At 38.2% G+C, this 22,921-nt stretch overlaps 1 long non-coding RNA gene across 1 annotated transcript; it reads left to right on the top strand.

Moving 5' to 3' along the window:
* The first annotated feature begins 7,245 nt into the window (after positions 1-7,245).
* On the top strand, positions 7,246-7,807 carry LOC118492375. The gene is made up of 2 exons (XR_004893467.1): positions 7,246-7,346; positions 7,442-7,807. It is a non-coding gene; the product is annotated as an uncharacterized LOC118492375 (long non-coding RNA).
* The last annotated feature ends 15,114 nt before the right edge of the window (positions 7,808-22,921 follow it).

Below are 22,921 nucleotides of genomic sequence, written 5' to 3'. Positions count from 1 at the left end.
AGAGGTAAATGAACAACTCAAATTTGTAGAGAGACCTCTACAAATTGAAGATAGAAAAATTAAGAATCTCAAGCATAAGAGATTAGTTCTAGTCAAAGTAAAGTGGGACTCCAAAAGAGGACCTGAATACACATGGGAGCTTGAATCAGAAACGCAAAAGAAATATCCACACTTGTTCCAGTAGATCTCGAGGAAGAGCTCTAAAACAAGGTGGGGAGGATATAACAACCCTCGGTAAAACCGACAACTTCATAATAAGTTCTGATACCCTAATATATATAAATATCTCAACATGTCTTTTTATGCACCCCGTATGTGAAAACCGAGCCCAAAATACAATATAATATATAAAATAAATGAAAAACAATAATTATTAAGTTGAGGCGGGCCGCATAGACCTCACCTCAACTTAACGCGGGCCGCATTAGAATGCAACCAGACTCCGCTGAAATCATAAGTTCATGCGGGCCGCGTATAAGATAGCCTAAGTTCATGCGGGCCGCGAGTGTCCTAAATTGTGGCACGACCCGGAGCTGACACGTGTCAACATCGTGTCAAGTCTAGAGGGTGACCGGGCCAAGCTATACGTTGACCGGAGGTTGACGCGGGCCGCGTAAGGGTTAGCCTTACTTAACGCGGGCCGCGTGAAGACGCGATTACAGCCCTATAAATAGAGGCCATCAGCCTTCAGTCCGTCTCGCTCATTTCTTTCTTTCTTTCTCAAATTTTCTGTAGTGGCGTTATTATACCCGGGCATTATACCCCCTAAAATAGCGAGGTTCTGCTACGATGTAAGTATTGTAACCCCTGGAGACGTATTAGATACGCTGCCCGATTGATCTAGGGTTCCGTAACAGCTGTCGTGGTTCTGCCCGACGTAGTCGTTGGAATGCCGTCTCGGGGAGGGTATTACTAATGTTAAAATGGGTTATTATACTAACACACGTGCATTTGTGTAAATTATAGATATTCACCAGGAAACCCTAAAGAATAACCTAAGACAGCAATGTGAGTAATCTCCTTTTTGCAAACTGTTTTTACAAAACCTTAAATACCTTTCCATGCGAATGACAGTTATTGAGTATTTGTAAGAATACAATTATCGTGGGTATGTTGGGGTTTTGTATACAAAATTTGTTACAACCTGGTTAAGGAGTAACATTTCCACAAGTCGGGTTCGACAGTACCAACGGGTGATAATTGATATAACTTGGAAACAAATGTAATTGCGGGATTGCCCTCAATACTGTTCACTGTGAATATTATTTAAAACCTGATTAAACTGGGATTCACTCACCAGTATTTCCCACTGACAAAATGTTTTTAAAACGCGTTTCAGGTAACAAAATGTGAAAGCCAATTAGAAGCCAGCTGGACAGCACTGGAAGCTTGGAAAAGTGGCAATAAAGTTACCTAAGAATAAAATAGATGTTTTTATTAAATAAATAGGATTTATTCCTATGAAACGTGTGTATTGAAAAACTTGGGTTTTACCCATATGTTTAATATTATTAAACGAGGTGGTTTACTCTGATTAAATATTTCCTAACTACGGTCCTGATGAAAATTTCCGCTGCCAAATTGGATAAATAAACGTGATACCACCGAAACTGGCTCACGGCCGCCTGTTCCGGGGAACCTGGGGATCGGGGGCTGTGACAGCTTATATTCTGAGTTTAACTTCAAGTTCTTGTATTATGTCGATAAATGACGATAATGCCCTAACGGCACTTAAATTGGTTTTAATCATGCTTTTCATACAAACCTTTTTACCTACTGATTTATTATACTAAATAACTTATTTTGACCATACAAACCTGGTCATAACATTAGTTTACACAAAACATCGAAAATATCGTCATTTAACGACTTAAACGCCGTTTCGGCGCATAGTATGGTTTTAAACCAAATTTAACAACCAAGACTTGTTACCTACTAATTTTATAACTTATTTAAAATGCTTTTACAGTAGGTACAAGTTATAAACTCAGAATCCCAAATAAGCTTTCAAACTATGTGTGAAATGACCAAAATGCCCCTACGGTGCATAGTTTGGTTTTCAAACATAAACCACACATATATTTGGTATCCTACTGATATTATATCATAAATTAACTATTTTTCTAGAATGTTTATGATCATTACATCAGTTTACTTGCAAGCTCCTTTTATAAGTCACTAAATAACCAAAACGCCCTTTTGAGGCTTAATTCGATTTTAAAACCTTAACGGGCATACAAGTCGATATCCTACTGATATTATAACTTGTTTAAAGTATAATGACATATGGAACTTGTACATCACTCATCCGGTTATCCGTTAATGCTTATATGCGTACGGTTCGACTTATGTAACTAGTTTACATAAGTTAACCGAAACGAGTTTAACCTTATCATTTTCATCTCAATTTCCAGAATGTTAATAGTTTACCCATATTATACAAGTCCTAACTTGTTGGGTTTAAACTACATTCTATTCCGGTCATCGCTTAATCTAGCGTATCATACCGTTTTTAACACCTTAAACTAGCCGGTCTAAGTTTATGACTTAAATAGGATTCGTTAGCATTCTAATTGGTTATTATTACCATCATTCCAGACTAGAGCCTTCCAGTAAATTCTACCTACACTTACTTATTGATTATACGACTGAGTTATTTAAATCTTGCACATGAATGGAGTTTTAGCTCAAGTAAATACTTTTAACTGGTCGGGTATGGGATCATATGGCGGATTGTGGCTACAAAATCCGCATAACCCGTTTTAATCTGTTTTTTTTATAACTAAAACATTGGGAGTTAACGTGACTGTGTCCTGGATATCCTCGGCTCATTTAAGTTACTAATGGCCACGACCAAAGAACGGGGTGTAATAATACACCCGACAGATGCGAATGCTAAAATATTTTTACCCACAAGTTGAGGATAACTCCTTTGTGGGTTTATAAGTGGTTTGTTGGTTAATCATGTCTCGGTTTCTTTCCTGGGCCCCATATGTATTGACAAACATGTAAAACTGTATACAAGATTAAAATTCTTAATTGTCCCAAGTTATAAAAGATTTTCATGTGCCTTGTGCACTCAAATCAATTTTGGAAATGTTTTCAAAATGTGTCGGTTAATTGTATTTACTAGTGAAAACTGAAGTATTTTCAAAAGACTAAGTGACAGATACAATACGTAATAGGCTAGGAGCTGCTTGGTATTGTAAGAAGGGGATCTTGCAAATCCTTTACATTGCCTAAAGTCTATTGAACATCTTTTGTACATTCTTATGATCCGCCAGTGGATCATTTATTTTGAACTTCGGACACTTTCGTTTGTAATAATAATTTATACTCCAAGACTTCCGCTATGTTAATCTGTGTATATTGACTATGATGATATTGTCACACCCCAGCCGATGGCGGAAACATCGGAGTGAGACGAAAACGAGATTGCAAGAGACATCATAACACTATTTGTGACAATATTTAAACCAACCGATTTCATTTCATAAAGTAAATTGTCAAACATTACAAGGAAATTCAAATAACAACAAGTTCAACGAAATACATAACAACATAAACAAAATTGATACAACATATTAAACCAAAAACAAAACCAATGGCGAGTATACAAGTTTGATACATACATAGCATAAAAAGATAAGTTTAAACGATTCCTCATGACAAGCTAATGGTACACGATAAACATTAAAATCGGCATGTGTCTAACATATCAAACCAATGATGAAACACAATAAGCTCATGAAATAACCTCAAGTCTATGGGTGGTGCGTTAATCCTATAGCGCTATATATGTCAAGGATAGGCTCGATCGAAGCTAATGATAAGTTTAACACAAAACGAATAACCCCAAGTTCAATGTATCAAGTAATCAAGTAAGCAAGCATGTAATAGGAACGTTTGTGCAATTACGAATAAAGTTCATGTGTAAGTTTAATAAGTAACATGTTACACCCCAAAAAGTGGTAAACGTAAAGAGGGGATTCGAGTATACTCACGGTTTTGCAAGCTTTCCTACTTGATAATCCCGCGAGTGTTGTTTGGTTGATTAGTTTGGAGCACCTTGTCCTTCGACACGAAGAAACGTAGGTGTGTGAGTTTTGGGAGTTAACGGAAGATTATAGATTCGAAATTTAAATAATATGAAAATAACATATGAAATTAATCATTTAGTACATATGACACTTGTTCTTGACACTAGGAAATTCTAAGGAGTTTAAATGTTTTCATGGAACAAGGTTCCATTAGAATCGTGACAAGTTATCAAAGCCTAAGATGGTATAATCTAGTACCTTGACATATGAACACTAATTAATCATCAAAGATTTGATCATTTGGATAATATAATAGTATTATATATTGTTCATATAGTCATATAGATCAAGCATGAGGTAGGAGGATGAATCCCCCATTTAGGAACCTCTTTGTTTATCATGGAAGTCATGTAGGAGGTAGGAAGAACAAGTCTTCCATTTAGGTACCTCCTGGTGTTCACTACTACACTTGATGTTATAAACATTCAAGAAGGGTCATGAACTTACAAGTATAAAATGAATAAGAACAACTAATCTATGGAAACACATCAAATAGTGTGTGGATTTTCAAGTGGAATAGCCCAAGCTTGTACCATAATCACATAATCATCAAGCTTTAAGCTGGAACACTACTTGTGGGTTAAACCCTAACCAAACAAAAAGTTTATGAGGTTTTAACCTCAGATTTTAAGTGTCACCACCTTGTTTTTAAGCCCAACTAACCATAGAAGTGATTATGAGCATAAGGACATATGAATGTGTATAAGATAACTCAAGTTCAAGCAAGTTTATCAAAGTTTTAATCAAAATAGAAGTTCAGTCCACTTTGAAGCTTTTTTGCTGATGTTCCAGGCATTGGTTTTCCATGGAAAACCTGTGGAATCATCCCTAAGGTTTTTCCAAGTGATTAGAAAGAAGAATCAAAGAAAAAGGTTAAGAAATGAGGAAATTATGCTCACTTTTGTTAGTTGATATGAATCTGACTTGCTCCTAAATTCCAGCTAAGTTTTGAGAAGTTTTTGAGTGTGTTTAAGGGTTGTACAAGTGGAAAAGTGGCTGGGATTAGAGTGGTATTTATAGGGAAGGATTAGGGTTAAGTTGGTTGGCATTAATTATAATTAGTTGAGGTTTACAATATCCAAAAAAAAAAAAAAGAAAACTTTTAAAATATTGTTGCTTGCCGTAATGTCAACAGCCCTTAAACTTTTTCGTTTTATTGTATTGACAAAGTAACTTGTATATTTATGTTATTTTATGTATTTAACACACAAGTTCACAAATTACAATTTCCTATGGTTATGTGGGAGCTTTAGACAAATAAAAAGAAAATAATAATAGATTTGCCGTGGGGACCTGCGAACACAAGGCTGAATACAGCCTTAAATACCTTCAACTTTTTTTTTTGACAATTATTAGGTAGATATATTAGTGGATCATGTCATATATTATGATATTATGTCAACAACTATTCTAATATTAAATAAGTAGGTGGTTTATGTATTGAAAGAAAACCATTCTGGCCTTGGGCAGTCTTGATCGCAAGTGGGGGGGGGGGGCTTTCCCCTTTTTCTTTTATTTTTTTCATCTCACATTTGATATTGTAGGCATACTATCTATACTATATTATAAAGCATTTGACAAGGGTGCCTGTAAAATTTAAGTAATTACAATATGTTATGCATACAATACAACAAATTAACAAAATTGAGGGGTAAAATAGTATTTATACATTAATATTAAAAAAATTTAACAAATGAAAATTTAATCACAATTAATTGGGGAATGTTCATTTGAGAACAAATTTAATGTGAGAAGAAAAAGAAGAAATGACATATTAGTAAAATACTATTTCGTTTGTAACTCATATCATTAATTTTTTTCTCTCTTTAATTAATTAGTAAACAAATCATTAATTATACTACATATAATATACAAAGCTACACATATCAAAATTTTCTTACATATACCCTACACATAATAGAATTTTATCCTACACAGTCAAAATTTATCCTACACACCTCGAAATATATCCTACACAACTCGTAATTTATCCTACACAACTAGTAATTTATTCTACACTTTAAATTAAGTTGTTTTTTTAATTTGGAAAAAGTATGTATTTTGAAAATGAGTTACAAATTTAATTTAGTTAGTTTTTAAAGGGGAAGAATATAAATTAATGATTTATGTAAGTTTTCCAATATACCCTTATATTAAAATTAAATGCAAATATTAAATGAAGTAAAATGAAGCATTTTTATTGGTTGAAACTTTCTTTTTTCTTCTTACAAAAAAATTATTCTCATTTGAACCCTCCACTTGAATATAAATTCGAAGAACTTCACAAGTCGCACACTCCATTTCGTAACCGACATGTATTAATCACACATGTATTAATCACACAATCAATGACTTAAGTTAATATTTGTTAATTATTAACTTCTATATAACCTCATGTTCATCATTTCCATCACCCATCTACCCTTTCATTTGCACCACGCATGTTAATCTTAGTAGTCGGTGTTATCCGGTTTCGAGTGATGATTTTGGTAGCATAATCTAATCCCTATCCCTTGATGAAAAAGAAAAAAAATGTTTAATTTTTAATTACGTTTTGAGTTTTGGGGTGGTACTTGTTTCCTCTGCATTCAGTCACCCGAAACCAGATAACACCGACTACTCTTCCTCTTCTTCTTGTTCTTCATATGTAACCCTAATTCAACACACTGATTTTTTTTTTCTACTTCAATCGTTTGTGTTCGTCATCAATCTCTTTTTCTAGGGTTTGCTTCTCAGTTTTCCTACTGTTCTACACCGCAATGAGGTTGAAGTTTCAGTTTCATGCTTCGAATTGTTAGGTAAACATATTCATTATGCCGTTTTTAATTGATGATTGCATGTTGTCTTTTGGTTAATTGATTGCATGCACCGTTTATTCTACTTAATTTTAATTGTTTGATATGAATTTTATTTAGGGTTACTTGTTTCAGTGTTGTTTCTTATTTTGCTATGATAAAGAGTAACATATTCTTGCTGTATAAGTTATTATTGAATATTAGTTTTACACGTTTATTCAGATGTGAAAATGACTAGATATTTTCTAGTTTATTTTTAGAGGTGGTTATGATATTGTTTTCAGTTTTTGATGATGATTTTATTATCTGTAAGAAGATAGATTTAAAAATTTGAATTGTAATTATTTTTTCGCGAAAAGGGGAAGCCATAGTTCTAGCTTATGTTCAATACCAGATGTTCTAGGAAGAATTTTCCAATTTCTGTGACAGTTTCAAATCGACCACGAATCTGGTAAGTGATTACATCTATGCACGTTAAAATCTTTTATGTAAGCCTAATCATGTTTCGTTTTCTTGATTATGATCATCATCATCTGGGTGTCGCAGGTACTGGAATCAACCTAATCGTTTGAATCTGTTCTTCAGAAATATAAACATGGTAACCCCGTCTTCAAGCATGATTCTGGTTGTTTTCATATGCTTTATTTTTGTAGGAGGAACAAATGAATCAAATGACGATCGTAGTTCCGATAAAGTGCATCTGCCTTTGTATTTGGTTTAAGGTTTTTTAAATCATAAAATAAAGTACTTTTGTTGCTTATATTGTATCTGTACAGAATGCATGCATTTGAGGCTAAAGCTATTCTGCAACCAACCTTAATGTGTATTAGTGTTTGTTTGTTTTGATTTTGATTGCATAATAAACAGTAACACGGTGGCTTTTTTATTATAAAAGCTCCTTTGGTTTCTTTATTTGTTTTCTTTTATCTTTATTTTTGGTCTTCAATACCAGAATACGTAAGAATCCAAAGATCAATTTAAAGAGTTTATGTTATGGCTTTTTAGCGTGGCAAGAGCTTGTTAACAGAGAATGCAAATATCAATTGGGAAACGTAATTTGTTATGGCTTTTTAGCGTGAACAAAGAGATTTGTATGTTCGTTTTATTCATAAGTTTTGCAACTTAACTTCATTGTACCGTTTCTTACAAATTGGTAGATAAATTGTGAAAACCACATCACCAAGATAAACTTTTGACCGTAACTTGTCGTATAAAACGGACTCCCAAACTATATTCATTATCATGGATTTAATGATTTTTGAGGTGTGTGCAACTTGTTCGATTCAATTCGATTTAAAGCCATAACCATAACCAAATCTGAAGTGTTATGGTTCTCCACCGCAACGCGCGGGCATCGTACTAGTAATGATATAATATATAATATTACTACATAATAATAGATACTAATTTGGACAAAAGTTGATCAGCCATGTTTTCTTTTTGGCTGTGGTTTATGTCAGGCCAAAAGGCCATTTCAAGCCTTTTTATATTTTGGCACTAACTATTTTAGTTATAATAAAGTATATTATATATTATTAATATTAAGTAATTTAATCAAATATATATATATGTTAATGTTTAATCTATACAAATCATGAAATTAAATAAGTTTGTATAAAATAGAGTATAGGTTGTGTATGGTGAACGTATAATCAAGTGATTGCACGCATAGGATATCTAGATTCACGTATTGATTGTAAGTTACGCATGCGTTTACAAGGGTACTGGTATGTATTAATATAAAGATTAAATGTTTAAGCATATAAAAATAAACGGAGTATAATTCGCATGAAATAATTAATTTTATTACGATCGAAGTCTCGGTTTACAATGATACGAAACGAAATACGATAACATGAGATTACAAGCTTCCAAAAATAGAAATACAAGACAATCTTTCTAATTAAGGAAAGTTACGAAAAACGGAGCGTTACAGTCTCCCCTGCTTTTGGAAATTTCGTCCCGAAATTTAGGAAGGTGTAACGAACAGTTGCGGATACTTAGTCTTCATATCACTTTCGAGTTCCCAAGTAAACTCAGCGCCACGTTTTCCTTCCCATCGAACCTTAACGATAGGAATTCCACTACGCCTCAATTGCTTGACTCCTCGATCCATAATCTCGACAGGTTTCTCCACGAAGTGCAAAGTCTCGTTGATTTAAAGATCTTCGAGTGGAACCTGAAGTCCTTCTTCAACTAGACATTTCTTTAAGTTGGAGACGTGGAAGACAGGATGAACGTTGTTGAGTTCTTCAGGTAGGTCCACTCGGTACGTAACCTTGCCAATCCTTTCGAGAATCTTGAAAGGACCAACGTAGCGAGGTGCGAGTTTCCCTTTCTTAACAAATCGAACCACACCCTTCCAAGGGGATACCTTGAGAAGCACAAAGTCACCTATCTCGAATTCCAAGGGCTTGCGACGCTTATCGGCGTAACTCTTTTGACGACTCCTGGATTTTAGTAAGTTGTCTCGAACCTGTAAAATCTTGTCCGTTGTCTCTTGTATGAGCTCAGGACCAGTTATTTGAACTTCACCAATATCGTGCCAACAAATAGGCAAACGGCATTTGCGACCATACAATGCTTCGAAGGGTGCCATTTGAATGCTCGTGTGATAACTATTGTTGTACGAGAATTCGATCAAAGGAAAGTGTGCATCCCAGTTGCCACCAAAATCGATTACGCATGAACGAAGCATATCCTCTAAGGTTTGGATAGTACGCTCGGTTTGACCGTCTGATTAAGGATGGAAAGCGGTGCTAAGGTGTAGAATGGTACCCATAGCAGATTGAAAGGTTTGCCAAAAACGGTATGTAAAACGACCATCACGATCGGAAATGATGTCAATGGGGATGCCATGACGACAAATGATCTCATCAGTGTAGACTCTAGCCAATTTCTCGACTTTGAAATCCTCACGAATGGGAAGAAAATGAGCTGATTTGGTCAATCGATCGACGATCACCCGAATACTGTAATGACCAGAAGACGTACGGGGGAGTTTAGTAATAAAATCCATAGCGATGCTCTCCCATTTCCAGACAGGAATTTCTGGTTGTTCAAGCAAGCCAGAGGGACGTTGGTGTTCAGCTTTAACCTTCGAACAAGTGAGACATTTCGCAACGAAGGTGGCGATATCTTTCTTCATTCCAGGCCACCAATAGGACATACGCATATCTTGGTACATCTTGTCAGCACCAGGATGAATGGAATATTTCGATTTGTGTGCCTCCTTCATTAGGAAGTCTCGAAGGTTATCACGATTAGGAATACCATCGGATTTAGACACAAGATCTTTTTCAACACCACCTCGTATCTCAATGGAGAGGCTACCGTCGTTAATAGAGGCGTATTGAGCTTCACGAATACGGTTTTGAAGATCGTTAACGAGTTGGAGACAACGAATACCCTTTACATGAGTTTTACGACTAAGCGCGTCGGCTACTACATTCGCTTTACCTGGATGGTAGCAAATTTCGCAGTCGTAGTCGTTTAACAATTCCACCCAACGACGTTAACGCATGTTCAGTTCTTTTTGGTTGAAGATATGTTGAAGGCTCATATGATCGGTGAAGACCACACACTTGGTACCATAAAGGTAGTGTCGCCAAATCTTCAAGGAAAAAACAATTGCGCCAAGTTCAAGGTCATGAGTAGTATAGTTCTTCTCATTTATTTTGAGTTGCCTCGACACGTATGCGATAACCTTGTCTCGTTGCATGAGGATACAACCAAGACCAAGGTTCGAAGCATCACAATACATGACGAAGTCGTCGCTACCATCGGGAAGCGCAAGAATAAGAGTATTACATAGCATGTCCTTGAGCGTTTGAAAAGATTCCTCTTGTTCGGGACCCCAAACAAAAGGTTTCTCTTTCTGAGTTAAAGAGGCTAAAGGAATGGCGATTTTTGAGAAGTTGGAAATGAAGCGACGATAATAACCAGCAAGACCAAGGAACGAACAAATTTTAGACGGAGATTTAGGTGCGATCCAATTCTTCACAGCTTTGATTTTAGCGGGGTCAACATGAATACTATGACAGCCCTCATAATTACAGGTACCGTATAATTAATTAATCTTAATTATGTGCTTAATGACTGTGCTTGATTACAACTGACAATTTAAACTGCTTTATGATTTCTGTATCATACGTATATATGAATCATATTATATACTGTCACTCCATTTATTACACACAAACTTTAGTGGCATACTTGATGCACAAGGCACAGTTAGCACACTGAACGGATAATTCAGAAACATATTGACAATGCCAGTACATGGACATACTATATTTTTAAGGCCAGTATGAGCCAGAGACAGGGTACTACACTAGTATGGAGTGTAGGGAAGTAAGGACCATAAAACTGCGTCACTAGGTGATAGTTAGAGTACCGGAAAGTGCCTAAAACACACTAATAATGCAGAATTTTGCATTATTTATCAAAAATTCAGCATTTAACATGCTAGTAAGGTGCAAAAATATGACAGAATGGTCCTGTATGTTTTCCTAAGTGTCGGGAATTAAATGTGACACAAAAAGATATATAAAAGGCATTATACGGAATAATTAAGCACTTTAACGAAACGGCATCTAACCGAATAACCGAACATTACCCGGGACACCAAATTTTTGCCAAACACATTGTTTTATTATTTCTTGGCTAGTCATGATCCCCGAACACCCTAACACCCACTAAATTCTTTAGTAACTAACATATGTAACTTATTACTTGAACTTGAACTAATATTTACCAACTATCATCAAAAAATTACATCTAACCCCCCCCTAATTACCCATTTATGGTCCCCAAAGGGACCCACAAAATTCACCAACATACTTCCTAGATTTATTTCTATTTTATATTAGATTGTTGCTTGATACATTAGTCATAATATTTGAAAGGTAATCTTATAAGTATGGTGCCTCAAGATCATCTTATCATTACATATCTTCTCAAAATTCACCCCAACTCCCTCACATCTCTCTCCCTCTCGGTCTCACTATAACTGCCACCACCACCACCATATCAACACCACATTCATCCATTTTTAAGTTACATTCAAGTGCTAGAAGGAGGATTAAAGGAGCTTGAAGTTGTAGATCATCAAGGAGCTCTTTCACTTGCTTTTCACTAGAGTTCTTCCCTAGCCTTCGAGCTAGTTGTAAGTCTTTGTTTAACCCTTGCTTATTTCTATTTTGAGTAGTTAAAAGATGTAGTGTGATGAATATCACAAGAACACTAAAAGGTTTAAACAAGAACATGAACATAAAGCTTTACATAAAAATGAAACATAAAGAAATGTTGTAGGATGTTGTTATGAATGTATTGTTGAATTCTTGTTGATTCTTGGTTATGTGGTGTTAATCACCATATAGATCTTGTTAAATGATGTTTAGAAATATGATTTAACAAGACTAGAAGGTGATTATATGTTACATACAATAATCATCTTCTAAGTCTAAGCATGAACTTGGAAGAAAATGATTTTTCTTGAAACATAATTAAACAAGTAGGTTGATGAGCCTGTAGATCCAAGTTTTACAAAGGACTTTTCTAAATAAACCAAGTTAGAGAATCGATTTTTGGAAAAAACATGACTTTTACATACACTTGCACCATTTTTTTTTAAAACAAAATAAGTGTGAAAACACTTTATTTACAAGAAGAGTTCAAAAGGTTAATTTTTGTAAAAATTGTTTACAAGTTGTAAACACTAAACTTTTGTAAGAAAATGATTTTTAAAGAAATAATTACGCTTTGAAAGGTAACTAAGTCCACTAAAAGCTTTACCAAGTTACTACGCGTTTTCGGAATGTATCAAGTTCATGATTAATATGTAACGCACATAGTTTTCGCTCTTGGTGATGTAAAATTGTTTAAGGATTGATTGTTGATTGATTTTGAAAAGAAAATGATACGCTTAATAGCATGGACACCTCCATTTTTAGGGGAAACTCTGGCGAAATTTTCTAAAAATCCCAAGACTTAGAAAATTATTTTCTAACAAGTGTTTACAAATGTGTTTAACTTTGTTTTTCGGAAGTAAACTTCGCCATAAGTTTTGTTACAAAATTTCAAAGTGTCGGAGGTGGGTTTTCGTAAGTAAAAGCGGACAAATATATATTTAGAATATATATTCGATACTAAAACGCGTGTATGAATATTTGTTTGATTTGTGAACTAGTTATATTATTTTAGGGCAAAATAAGGTAACCTAGCAAAATACCATCACAATTATAACTCCAGAATAATACCAAAAATTTCGAGGAATAAATATTTAAGTTACATACTTGGTATTGTGAAATCGAACGCAAAAACGTAGCTTAGAAATATTCCGGAAAATATTTTTTTACGAAGATATTTTTGGGTAAATATTATTTTGGATACAAAGAGTGAAATATATTATTTTTGGGAAAAATATATATATTTTGGGAATACATTATTTTCGACAAATGTGTTAAATATATTTTTTAAGTCAGACTTAAAAATATATTATTTTCAGAACTACCGAAATAAATGTATAAATACCACCATCCTTGGGAAGGAAATACGCATATAAAATTTTTGAGAAGCATGAATACGAAATAGTTGTCTAACTATTATTTCAAGATCTAAAAATATAATGTAAGTTAAAATAATTATTATTATTTTAACAATAAGTTATAACTTGGAATAATATCAAAGTAACGTAACTCAAACCGTAAAAACAAAAGCAAGGCACGGCCCGTTCGTCTAATTGACATTAGTACGGTGTAGGTTATCGTGTAGCTGACAAGGTTTGAGTACGAGCACAGGAGACGCACTACAGTGAGCTCATGTCCCCCTTTTCTCTTAACTGTTTTCAGTTTTATACTTCGGGGGTGGAATACATGTTACAATTAATACAGACATTTTTATACATGGTATGGTGAGCTTAAGGAGGGTATACTACTTAGATCATGTGAGTGACAGGCGCGACACTTAAGGCCATTAATCCTCGTCGTAGGACCGAGGGACATGAGTGATAGATCTATTTGGGTGTAGCGAGCCCACACCCATGAGGCCGGGGCGGCCCATAGTGGTGACTGTGTCTTACAGCCGGAAGCCCGGTGCAACTTCGCTAGGTTTGAGTTTTCCTGCATCACTTCACACATACAAGTGGCTTTGCAACCCATTGGTGATCTCTTTTTCCTTATTGCTACATACCAGAGACTTTCATACATACAGACATATTTCAAAGGTTTATACATACTCACATGCACATGAACTCGCTCAACTTTTGTTGATTTTTCAAACTACATGTATTTCAGGGAATTGATCGGATCTGGCAAGTGTCTGCATATGTGTCAAGCTGCGTACTAAATAAAGATGTCATCCAGGGTCGTAGGTTTTGGGAGGTGTAACCCTTTCCTGGACGGGTCACACGTCTCCAAACCTCGTTTTATTTAAAGTCTTTTGTTGAGTCTTTGAGAACTCATTTTAAACAAGTCTTGGTTGTAACTTATTTTGGGATGATGTTTCAAGACAAGCATGTTATGGTATTTTCTAGACTATATTAATGGATGAACACATGTGTTTTTATCATATAGCATTGTTACGATTGTTGTTATGGTATTAAGAAGTCACACCAAAATAATCCACGCTTCCGCAAAAGCCAGGGTGTGACAAATACCAAGTTCGGTGACAGTGTGACCAAGGAATTGAACCTCTTTTAACCAAAATTTGCACTTGGAGAAATTGGCGTACAGATGTTCAGTACGAAGAAGTTGAAGGATAATACGCAAGTGTCGCTCATGCTCTCCTTGTGTCTTGGAATAGATAAGAATATCGTCGATGAAGACGATCACGAAATGGTCCAAGTACGCTTTGGACACGCGGTTCATTAAATCCATGAAATCGGCAGGTGCGTTGGTCAAACCAAAGGGCATGACCACGAACTCGTAGTGACCATATCGTGTACGAAAAACGGTTTTAGGTATATCTTCCTCGAGGACTCGAAGTTGATGATACCCTAAACGAAGATCGATCTATGAAAAGCAGGTCGTGCTTTGTAATTGACCGAAGAGATCGTCAATGCGAGGAAGAGGGTATCGGTTTTTGACAGTAAGCTTATTGAGCTCACGATAGTCGATACACATACGGAATGACCCATCTTTCTTTTTTACGAACAAAACGAGAACGCCCCAAGGAGATGTACTAGAGCGTATAAAGCCTTTATCAAGAAGCTCTTGAAGTTGGATTGAGAGCTCTTGCATCTCAAAGGGTGCTAAACGGTAGGGAGACTTAGCGATAGGCGTAGCGCCAGTCACTAAATCGATGCGAAAGTCGACAGAGCGAGCAGGAGGCGGACCAGGAAGATCGTCGGGAAACACGTCAGGAAAATCACGTACAATGGGAACGTCACTCATGCTTGGGCCTTTGTCCTTCTTTTCCACAATGTGGGCGAGAAAGGCAAAGGTACCCTTGCATAAGTATTTGTTTGCTTGAATACACGACATGAGCTTGAGACATTGAGAAGGTTTCTCGCGATACACGTGTAGAGAATCATCGTTTGAAAGAGGAAGACGAATGAAGTTTTCAGAACAAACAACTTCAGCGCGAACTCGCCTAAGCCAGTCCATGCCTACTATGACGTCGAAACTACCCATTTGCATAGGGATGAGGTCGATGCGAAACATATGATCGTTAAGAATCAAGGAACACTTGGAAAGGACGGAATCAACAACGACAGATTTATCATCAGCGACTTCGACAGCGAAAGATCTTGGCAACTTAGAGCGTTTACACTTAAGCAATGGTTCGAATTCTAACGACACAAAACTCTTATCGGTGCCAGTATCAAATAAACACGAAGCATATACATGGTTTACAAGAAACATACCAATAATAACGTCATTGGCGTTTTGCGCTTGTGAAGTAGTAAGAAGAAAGGCTCGGCCTCTAGCGGGTGTGGTTGTTGCTGTTGAGGCTGGTTTCGTTGAGGACAAACGTTTGCTAGATGGTTAAGATCACCACACTTAAAACACGCTCGCACAGGAGCGACTTGGTTTTGAGCTTGATTGGGGACAGGGTTTTGAGCTACCACGGCCTAGTTCTGATTGGCCATAGGAGGTTTGTGGCAGTGTTGGAAAAGTGCCCATATCGATTACAGTTGGCGCACTTACGACACGGAACGTTGGGTGGGTGATGGTATTAGCATTGGCCACACTTGGGTTGAATCCCGGTGTAACCTTTGCGGGGAGGTTCAACGTTGGATACAACAGGCATGGCTTGTAAGGGTTGAGGGTTTGGCGGAGTGATGACCGCGCAATTTTAGCCTGAAGCCTTCCGCTTCTTACCTTGGCTTTTCTTGGTGGATGATGAGGGTTCGACTGTGGGTTCAATGGTGGCTTGGTGCGTGTTTTTAAGTGAGGCTTTTGCGGAATTTCTGCACATGACATGGTTACTATTTAGACGGGTGGCCAAACGAAAGGTTTCCTCAATAGTTGTTGGGCAAGCAGCCTCTACGTGGTTCATGAAAGAGTCGGGTAAACAGTGGATGTATTTGTTGATGGATTTCTCAGGGGTATCAACCTGGCTAGGACAAAGAATGCTAAGTTGTTTGAAATGGAGGGTTAAACCATCGTTGTCGTCATCCACTTGTTTAAGGTTCCAAAATTCATGCTCTAACTTCCTAAGCTCATGCGGCAGACAAAACTCTTCTCTCATAATCTTTTTCAATTCAGCCCATGGTAATGTGTGGGCGGCGTCCTCACCTCTTGTGCTTCGTTCAGAGGTCCACCAATCAAGAGCTCTTGATCGGAACACCCCTGTAGCATTTTGGGTGCGCAAGTCGTCAGGATAACCACTCTGACGAAAAGTGATCTCCATAGCGTCAAACCAAGTGAGTAGTGCGGTAGCACCATCCTTCCCAGTAAATTCCAATGGTTTGCAAGCCATGAATTGCCTGAAGAGAAAAGGTGTCTTTGGTTTCTCCACCTTGGAGTCCACAGAACCATGAGGCGAATCAGAGTTGGTTTGAATGCGGCTGACGATGTCGGTGTAACGCCCAGCGTCCCTAAACTTTAGGCTTTTGGCAGAATTAGTCCCTGAACTTTTATCAATTGTCAGTTTTAGTCCCTGTAGTTATGTGATGTTGATAATTTGATACTTTTGGTATGAATCTTATTGATATGATGCTTAATACTATGATGCTTGATACTTTACTCTAGATACTTGATTCTTGATACTTAATGCTACGAGACTTGACACTTAAATCTAGATGCTTGACTCTTGATGATTAATCTAGACACTTGATTATTAATGCTATGAAATCTAGATTCTGTATGCTTGATTCTTGACTCTTGATACTTATTTGGTGCTTGACTCTTTAGACTCGTGAAACTTGAATCTTGGTTGAACGAGAGACTAGAGTTTTATCACTGGCGGAATCTATTAATCTTGGAAACTTTTGATACTTGTAATGTAATCTAGCTATTCTATTACTCAATAATACGTAACGCTTAATCCAGCTCGCAAAACGAATCAAAGACGGGAACGCGGAAAGGTTGGATTGGCCAGAGTGGCAATCCGATCGGATTGTCACCCGATCGGATTACCACCCGATCGGATGACAACCCGATCGGATGGCCACCCGATCGGATGGCCACCCGATCGACCGGCCACCCGACCCGTGCACACCTCCTCCCTTCTCACACTTCCACACTATAAATAGGAGCTGTCACATCAGTCCTTCACTGATGTGATAGCCCTGGTCGACTCAGACGCACAAACACCTTTCTCCTTCATTTTCTTGCCGATTTCGGTACGTTTTAGACTAGATCTTTGTACTTTCTTGATCTACATTTCATCCTCTACGTGATTCAACTTTGAAATCACACTTTTCACCGTGAAATCTCTCAGATCCGAGATCTTAAGGATGACGTCAAAATGATGGTTTGTACAAACTGTTATATGAGGTCATTCTTGATAAGATCTAGCTGAGATCTAAGGAATTCCGCGTATGTACCACTAAATCTAAGCTAAAACTAGACTTTTTCGTATAAAACTTGAGTATCTTCATCTTTTCCTCAAACTTTTACTTTAATCGGTGGAAACTGGGTCTAAACGGACTATAGGCTTGATAAATAGTCTAGTGTCGGCTTTGATCTGAGTTCTTACTGGAAAGGACGAGCTAAACATGGATTCCGACATAAACTCGTCAGAGGCAGACGACTGATCGGACAAGGGTGATTCCCACCCAATCAGAACAACTGTGTGCTTATTGGTTTACATTGTCCCAATACGTGTTGTGCCATCACCGTTAAGCTGGAAACTTTGAACCTTTACAAAGTGGTAAACAGAACAAGGATCGCCCGATCGAGTGGCAATCCGATCGGACAGCCGTCCGATCGGACAACCACCCGATCAGGTGACACTTGTCCTTTAGTCTTGAAACTTAGAAACTTTTCAACACTTGGAAACTTGGGAGTCTTGATCGAGTGGCAACTCGATCGGACAGTCGTCCGATCGAGCAGCCATCCTATCGGGATGCCCAAGGCACATCACACTTGGATCGAGTGGCAACCCGATCGGACAGCAATCCGATGGGGCAGCCACCCTATTCCCCATCACCTTGTGAACTTAAATCAAGAGGCAACCCGATCGGATGGCCATCCGATCGAGCAGCCACACGTTTCCCACACACAGACTGGTAACTCGATCGGATTGCCATCCGATCGGACAACCATCCGACCCAGTGACTGTTTCTGACACATTATTCACTCTCGTTATTCTGCCCGACTCTTATCCTATTGTGATCTAATCAGGCTAATTCTAAAAAGAGCTCCCTTTGATCCAATAACAGTTGCGATTGTTAAGCAATCACTATGAGTATACTCGATCCCTTTTTGTTTTAAACTTTTGGGATGTAACATGTATTCTATAAACTATGAAACTTGAAACTTTTGAATCTAAATTCTATCCTACGTGTATGTGAAACTTGTGATTCTTGATTCTTTGTGCTATGTGACGTTAATCCAGAGTGTGTAGTTCCGCCTTAACAATAGTAGCGCTATTGGAGATGCACCTCCCCCATTATTCTCGGGGGGTATTGTTAGGAGGATTCTAGTTTACCTTGAGTCTTCGGTAAACACTGAAGCATCGGGATACTTGGGCTATCACTGCGAGGACTGCGACACTAGCACGGCTGAAATTATTTTGCTACATTTACACATGGATATGAGTTGCTTTAATCTATTATTCTATTATCAAACTTGTATACTCGCCAATACTTTTGTATTGATATTTTAATACATGTTGCATGCTGATAGGTCGCTATGAAACTATGGAAATCAAGATAGGAGATGCCTAGAAACGTCGCTTTAATAATTTAGACATTTGAACAATTTGATTTGGTGATGTAATCTTGATGATACTTGGTTTTGTTGATTAGACAAGTTATTTTATGAAATCTACTTAATGACTATCGAAATATTTAGTGTTATGGAAATCTCATGAGCAATCTGAACGCTTAGTGCTCGCACCCCGATGTTTCCGCCTTCGGTTGGGGTGTGACAGATTGGTATCAGAGACATAATTATAGGGAATTAGGATGAGTACGAATACTTGCCCTAGTCTATAGTTCTAGGAACGACCAAAAGGATAGATATCGTAGGTCTAACATCGATGACGTATTTGTCTAAGTAAGTCAGGACACGTTACCCCAATTAGAAGGGGGTTCGAATCACTTTGGTTAGTCACCGTTCCTCTACCCGGAACAATCCTATGTTTTGTAAGCCTATCGTTTTTATGCCATCTCGGTTTATGTATGTGATTTTAAACTCGATTCTTTGATCATTTTGGTATACTTTCACACAAATCACACGTGTGTCCGCAATCTAAAACGATAATTCTAATCTCAAATCAAACTAAATTTATGAAGCTTTATTCTATGTGTACGCTATGTGATTATGTGATTGTAAGGCACTAGATGTAACAAGGCATGGAATACGGGGGGAAGTGACGTGTCCGAAACATGGTGGATACGCAGCTGGTACTTCCTATATATAAGTGTTTCCGACATGTTACCAACTTCGTACTAAGTGCCATGCGAACCTGGGTGTTTTACGGACCAGTGATGAGATGGTTAAAATCTAAACTATGGGAAGCTACTTGTGTAATCTATGCGTAATCTATACTCTAGCGTAAACTATGTGTAATCTGCATATGTGTGGCTTTGAGTAACAAAATATGAAACGTAGCTTAGCGCCGAAGACGAGGAGGGAGTGGCATGTCCGAAGCGTGGTGGATACGTCGTTGGTAATTCCTATATATAAGCGTTTTGGCATGCTACCAAACCTTCGTACCACGCGCTAAGTGAAATTCGTAGTTTTGTAGGCTCGGGTTTGTGTGATTGAATCTACCTTGTTAATCTATGTGGTTGAATCTATCTGGTTAATCTATGTTTTGAGAAATGGGGAAATCCAACATGGTGGGTAACAAGGCATGACACCGATGACTAGACGGACGTGGCATGATTGAAGTATGGTGGATACGCCGCTGGTACTTCCTATATATAAGTGCTTCCGTCATGTTGCCGAACTTTCGTAGCACGTGCCATGCGGAATTCCGTTGTTTATGGATTGTTAACACAAATCTATGTGGAACTATGTGGATCAATTGAATCTATGGGAGTCTATTGAATCTATCGGAATCTATTGGAATCTACGTGAATCTATTAGATCTATTGTAATCTATGTGAATCTATGATATCAACGATGAGTGTGTTCTACGACACGTAACATGACACCGAGTACGAGGTGGAAGCGATGTGCCTGAAGCGTGGTGGATACGCCGATGGTACTTCCTATATATAAGTGCTTCTGTCACGTTGCCAAACTTCGTACAACGTGCCATGTGAAGGTCGTAGGTTTACGGGCAGTGATGGGGTGAGAAGCAAAAGCCTCCTAAGTTCAACTATAAGCATTTCATCTCTTACAACCCCAAGTCTTTCACGGGCAGTGATGGGGTGACTGCTATGCTCGAGTGGTTCGACAGCATCGAGGTTACCTTCATTAACAGTGAGTGCCCAGATCATTTAAAGACTAGGAGTACGACTGAGATGTTTCAAGGCAGAGCGTTGGAGTGGTGGTCGAATGAGAGAAACATTCGTTCAAATGAAGAGGCCTATGCTCTTCCATGGGCTGAGGTGCGAGAACTTATGATGCTCGAGTTCTGCCCTCCTCATGAACAATTGAAGCTTGAAGAAGAGTTTTGGCATTTGAAGCAGGTTGGTGATGATAACCTGGCTTACACTACCCGGTTTAAGCAGCTAAGTCTTATCGTTCCTCACTTGGTTTCGACTCCTAAGCAGATGATAACCAAGTACATCAATGGTCTACCTCCTGCTATGCGTGATTCTATTGAAGCAGCACAGCTCGACACTATTGAAGAAGTCTATCGTTTGGCAGCAAGTTTGAACAACAACCGTGTGCGTGATAAGCAGTTTGCTTCTTCTGCTCCCTCCAAGTCTGCGAATCAAGTTACCCAACAGCCAAGTGGCAGCAAGAACAAGAAGCGGAAATCTCAGGGTTCCGGATATAATGCTATTACTGCTGCTGCAAACCCTGCTGCTAAACCTGCTCCTGTTATTGCTGCTGCTAACCCTGCTGTCCCAGAAGCTAAGAAGCAATACACTGGGTCTCATCCCAAGTGTGCAACTTGCAACTATCATCACCCTACTGCTTCTGCATGTCGTTTGTGTACCAAATGTAACCGCTATGGTCACACGACTCCCTACTGTCATCAAGCTAACCCTGCACAGCAAGCTCAGCAAGCCCCAGCTCAGGCAGCTCTACCTGCACCTCCAGCACCTCTGCAGAATCCTAAGCCAGTCAATGTTGTTCGTGCATGCTACAAGTGTGGAGATACTACCCACCTCCGTAACCAGTGTCCTCAGCTGAACCATGACCAGCAGCTAGCCGCTCGTGGACGAGCATTCAACCTTAATGCTAATCAGGCTCGAAATGACAATGACGTTGTCAATGGTATGTTCCTTGTTAATAACCTTTACGCTTCGATTCTATTCGATACTGGTGCCGATAAAAGCTTTGTGTCCGTGGAATTTGAGTCTTTGCTAAATTGTACACGCTCTAAGTTACCTAAGTCGTTCTCGATTGAGGTCGCCAGTGGTAAGTCTATTCTTGTTAACACTATCGTGCGTGATTGCTCCTTGACTCTTAACGATCACGTATTCTCTATTGATCTTATACCCATGCGTTTGGGTAGTTTTGATGTTATTATCGGTATGGATTGGTTGCGTAAGAACCATGTCGAAATTTTTTGTCACGAGAAGCTTGTTCATCTTCCTCTTCCGTCTGGTGATCTTTTGCATGTTTATGTAGACCGGCCTTCGAAAGGACTAAGGTTGATGTCATGCACACACGCGAGCAGAAGTTTACGTAAACAGAACCCTGCCTTCTTGGCCCACGTAGGGGAACAAAAGGGCAAGGGGAAGAACATAAACAATGTTCCAGTGGTGTGTGATTTCCCTGATGTCTTTCCTGAAGATCTACCTGGTCTTCCTCCTCCTAGATCCGTCGACTTTTGTATTGACCTCGTACCTGGTACGACTCCTGTCGCCAAGGCTCCTTACCGTCTTGCACCTTCCGAGATGCAAGAGTTATCTAGTCAGCTACAGGAATTACTCGATAAAGGTTTTATTCGTCCAAGTACCTCTCCGTGGGGTGCTCCCGTATTATTTGTCAAGAATAAGGATGGTTCGTTTCGTATGTGTATCGACTACCGTGAACTTAATAAGCTTACCGTGAAGAACCGTTACCCTCTACCTCGCATCGATGATTTGTTTGACCAATTACAAGGCGTGTCCTGCTTCTCTAAGATTGACCTACGTTCTGGATATCATCAATTACGTGTCCTCGAAGATGATACTCCTAAAACGGTGTTTCGTACTCGATATGGACACTACGAGTTCGTAGTCATGCCTTTTGGCTTGACTAACGCACCTGCGGTGTTCATGGACCTTATGAACCGCGTTTGTAA

Source organism: Helianthus annuus, chromosome 5 (genome assembly GCF_002127325.2).
Source record: "Helianthus annuus cultivar XRQ/B chromosome 5, HanXRQr2.0-SUNRISE, whole genome shotgun sequence".
Taxonomy (NCBI): Eukaryota; Viridiplantae; Streptophyta; class Magnoliopsida; order Asterales; family Asteraceae; genus Helianthus; species Helianthus annuus.
Note: the sequence above shows the minus strand (reverse complement) of the source record. Positions and strands in the feature narration are given on the sequence as shown.